This window comes from Ammodytes marinus, assembly GCF_949987685.1.
Source record: "Ammodytes marinus genome assembly, chromosome: 16".
NCBI lineage: Eukaryota > Metazoa > Chordata > Actinopteri > Uranoscopiformes > Ammodytidae > Ammodytes > Ammodytes marinus.
This window is the reverse complement of record NC_137220.1, coordinates 22,026,450-22,031,434: the sequence shown is the minus strand read 5'-3', so window position 1 is coordinate 22,031,434 and position 4,985 is coordinate 22,026,450. Positions and strand designations below refer to the sequence as shown.

At 42.2% G+C, this 4,985-nt stretch overlaps 1 protein-coding gene across 1 annotated transcript in view; it reads left to right on the top strand.

The window, feature by feature from the left end:
• The first annotated feature begins 332 nt into the window (after positions 1 to 332).
• Positions 333 to 4,985, top strand: part of tanc2a (tetratricopeptide repeat, ankyrin repeat and coiled-coil containing 2a) — a 41,970-nt gene continuing 37,317 nt past the window's right edge. The window contains exon 1 of the mRNA XM_080043241.1: positions 333 to 458. The gene's annotated coding sequence lies outside the window, so the exon portion shown is untranslated. The remainder of the gene's footprint in view (positions 459 to 4,985) is intronic.

Below are 4,985 nucleotides of genomic sequence, written 5' to 3'. Positions count from 1 at the left end.
ATTCTGTTGTTGTCTGTAGCACACGCGCGAGTGCACGCCATGGGTGCACGCTCGCACAAACACACTCTCAACCGCGCGCACAAACACCCTGAGCTTCTTGGCCACGCCCCTCTCCTGAATAATTCATCACCTCCCGTCGACTGCAGGACAACTCGTGCCACCACCGGAGCGCTAGACGTCAGCTCGTGCTCACCGGAGGAAGCAGGATAATGCTCATTGTGGTATCACCATCCGTCTGTTGATACGGACACACTGATATCCGGTTATGAATGGGGAATTGGGAGGAGTGGGAATCCGCTTCACGCACAAACGGCTCCGTCGGTCTCTACCGGGTGTTTACGGAGGAGCACACACACCACCAAAGGCTTGATATTAACCCGACCGTGACCGACCTATTATCTGCCGGTCTGACGTTTGTCTTACCGGCGGTGATTTGAAGGGGGAAACGAACGCTCGCGGTAGGTCCATAGTATTTTTTCCTGTGTATTTATGTGCCTAAAAAGGCTATATGGATGATGTGTGCGAGCGCGAGGGAAGGAGATGGATATGTGTGTGTGTGTGTGTGTGTGTGTGTGTGTGTGTGTGTGTGTCTCTGTGTGTGTGTGTGTGTGTGTGTGTGTGTGTGTGTGCGTGCGTGGGGTTGTGTGGCTGCGTGTGTCTGTGTTTGTCTCTCTCTGTGTGTGTGTGTGTGTGTGTGTGTGTGTGTGTGTGTGTGTGTGTGTGTGCGCGTGTGTGTGCGTGTGTGTGTGTGTGTGTGTGTGGAGGCTCTGTATCTCCCACCAGCTAAGCCATAATAGCCTATCAAAGAATTCCAATATTCAACATTTAATATTCAAATTCAAATGTATTTATTATGAAAATAATAATGTCTCATTTTATTATTATCATTATGAATGATCTTCATTGGTGTTGTGTTATCATAACTAGGATGTGTCCCCTGGTGATGGAAGTGATCTTATGTCTTTAAGGTACCGAACCTGCAGCCACAGCCTCTCTGGGCCACTGCAGAAATACTGTGGGTAAAGACAATACAAAACACCATTGGCTTTTAAATCATTCCGTAAACGCCACACATTTTCCATTTTGTCTTGCTGATACTGATAGGCTACTACAGGTGTGGCTGACTCGGTGTGTGTGTGTGTGATCATTTCACTTGTGCTTGTGAGGAAGACACCTGCACAATGCTGTGGTAGTGTGAAAGGTGGTGGAGGAATGAAAGTAGAAAAAAATGACAATGTAGACGAAAGCAGGGCGAGCCATGGAGCGTGTTTGTATAAGCTGGGAGAGGTAACCATCACGAGGGAACTGTGAACACACACACACACACAACGCGTGGATGTTTGTGTAGGGATTTTTTTTTTTACCTTTCCCGCCCTTCGCTAGCTCTGTCTCTTGTTCCCGCTGCTCACATCGCCCTGGTTGGTCTTTTTCACCCAGCTGGTGGTTTACAGTTGTTTTGACAGGAAACAGAAATCCTTTGTGGAGAGAGGACACAGGATTATGTCCTACACTCTACTATGTCCATTATCAATCATTCTTGGGTGCACTGGCTGCATTAGCAGAGACAAATCTATCTTAACTAGATCTATTCAATTCAATGGCTCTTTATTCACATGGAAAAAATGGAAGTCGATATGGTCAATCTCTATCTATCTATCTATCTATCTATCTATCTATCTATCTATCTATCTATCTATCTATCTATCTGGCCGTCTGTCTGTCTAGTCTCCACACAGACAGTTATTTTTTTTGTTCTAAAAAACTTCAGCCATGTTTGTGTGGAAGCAGATGATCACTGTGACCGAGGAGGTTGTCTCTTTGTCATCTCTTCAGCCTCTCTCCGGCTTCTCCTCCTAGACAGTGGCAGTGCAGATGATGGGTGTAATCCCCATGTTAATCTGCCTAACCCAGTAGTTGTAGTCTGGCTTTAACAGCGCTCTGATTAAAAGCACCCCCCCCACCACCACCACCACCATGTCCATCATTAGTTTAATTAGATCACTCACACAGCATCACATGTGCTAATCAAAGGGTCTTGGCCATTACGATACAATGTGACAATGCTTTTTTTTTTGTATAACACTCTACAAATTCCTTATTGAGTCAGGAGGACACCTACTTTGCTCACCTGACAAAATAAATGTATTACTATTATCTATTCCTGTCTGATTCTCTCCCATCCTTACCTCAGTGCGCAAAAGAATAGTGCTTGACAACTCATATAGCAGACCAACCACACAGTGGTATTGGGATGTGGCTGATTTAAAGGTTCATGTGTTTTCCATATGACGAGGGTGAGACCGGAGTGTGGACCGCCTGACTGATGTCTTTGATGGTCTTTTTGAGCTATCCATATTGCAGAGGGGTAATGTGCCTGTCATGGAGTCGTTTCGTGCCAATCATTCTTAAAGCCTTGCCTTCAGTGGTTTTGTCCGGTTGCCATGCAGAAGTGTGATGCATCCTATGAGAGGGCTCCCACTGGGGCTGTGATAAAGGTTACTTACAGGCACAGCGGGACATATACCATACTGCTTCCCCATGTAAAAAATAAAAATAAAATAAATTATGATAAAAATTATATGACCGGTTAGAATATGTTTTTTTTTAAGTGCTTTGTTTTAGATAACTGTGTATGTAACCAGACAATTTTCTCTCAGCGTGTTCTGGATTTCTCATGCTAAACCAGCCAAATTGCCACTTGCAAGGGTTGAGTAGAGCCAACTGTGTCCAATGGATGGCCTAAGAATACAAAACTAGACTAGGAGGCTGGCCCACCAAAGCCCACCTGAAAAAGAACTTCACCCATACAGCCCATGTCCCACTTCGCAATAATAAAGTGAAAATAGGGGGCTTGATTTTGAAAGAGTATAAGAAATAGAAAAAACTATTTATAATGACATATTTTGTAGTTACCAGTACATAGCTTTACAGTGTTAAATGTCTTACTTACACCATGTTGGGTCTTATAGTGTGTGAAACTGAAGACCTGTTTGTAGATCTGTCCGAACTGAACATACCATGGCACAATGTAAATGGACTGAACTGTGCTCTTGTGAAAGCACCCCTCACTGTGTCCTGGCCTCTTGTTGCCCTAAAGGTGCTCAACACTTAGAAATTCAATATATTTTAAGATCTAGACTCTGTATCATGGTTTGAGTCAGAGCATTTTATTGTGCCATTGTCCCCTTTCTAAACATAAAAAGTTCCCATCAGTACATCTTCCAGGTACCCAAGTGCCTCCCATTTAAACCAAGGGCATTATCAAAGCTGTTCACATACTTTTTATTTAAAGAGTTTACTATTCGGATGTTACCTATATCGTATAAAGTAAACTAGTGCCTGTATGCTCAGATGGATGCTTTGTTCAACAGTCAACACAGGGAACATTTTGAACCACTGTCCATGTTTATGGCATTTAATGTTTTAGTTTTCACTTCCTTTTATATTGTATTTGAACATTGGAGGAAAAAAAGCGAAAGATGAAAGACTATTGCAACTGCTGGCCAAATGGAAAGAGGCCAAGCAGAGAACGCTGTACAATAGCAAGTACACACCATTTTAGACTTGATTCACATTAAGCTCCTTACACCACAAACATACTGCATTTTCCCCAAAATTCTATTATAATCAGTAGTGTTATTGATCATTTCTTTTGGTGCTATTTATGTTGCTACAAAAACGCATTTGTATTTGAATTTTGAATGTCATTTCTATGTGACGGTTGTTTTCCTATTCAACTTCTCATATTTAATTTGATTTCAGATACATTTTGAAGATACATGAATATCCGGTAATTATAATAATCATAATAATAACAATATCTCCAATAAACACTTATATGTCTCAAGAAATACTAATTGTATTGGGGACCCCTTGGATTTCCCAGGGAGCCTCTCAAATGACCACATGTGGGTCCTGGGGACACATTACATTGAAAAGCTATCAACATCACTGAGACAGTATAGCTTTTATAATTGTATCACTTTATACCTGAATTGCTGAAACGTTATCAACAATTTGGATACCGTTAGCTCAGTAGCTAAGAGTCAACACAATCAAATCGCCAGCTTTTGTTGACTTACCAGATGTTTTAGTCATTTGACACACATACTGTACATAGCATTCACCACTAAATGTAATTCCTGTTTTGAATGTAACAACAATCAAATAAGGAAAATATCTCCCGGGCATATCCAGACTTATCCTAGCTCCAACACTTTGGTACACACTGTGACAGCATTAGGCAGGGCCTGTGTATTTGTCTCACAGCTTTTCAACAATAATGAAGTTTTTCTGAGAAGACTATTCAAACGTCCAGGTCATTTTGATGCAGGTGCGTTGGATAAGAATGCATTAGGATGCTAAAAAAAAGGAGATCTCCCACTCTTGCTCTTGCTCAGTATCACCCTTTTATTAAGAACTAACGTTTCAGTCCTACTTCACTTTCTTCAGGAGTGTTTCAAATATGCTTGAAGAAGGTCGAGCAGGACCACTGGGGGCAGTGTGAAGTTGCCACAACATAGGACCTTGACATGACTTTTTCAAAGAGTGTGAAAGTGATAATAGTTTAGCACATGAAGAAAGGGTAAAATGGAAGCATATCAGTTGGCCCTTTGTTTGTTTATCCAGAGGAGTGTGTTCTTTCTCACACACACACACACACACACACACACACACACACACACCCTTCCTGTATATGGGCATGCAGAGGGAGTCCTGAACGATTACAGGAAGTCAGGATATGCTTCTCTGGGGAAGAGAGATAAGAGTATGGTCGAGTGTGTGTGTGTGTGTGTGTGTTTGTGTGTTTTGGAGGGGTGTATGAGTGTGGATTCAGCTCAAGGCAAGGCCATCTGCACTCGGCTATGGCTAATAACAAACACACATGCGGACACACAGTCAAGCCTACATCAAACAAAGAGGTTCCTGTATATGTGTCCTGGGTTTAGTGTGAATGAATGTTGATTGAAAAATACCAGCCATTA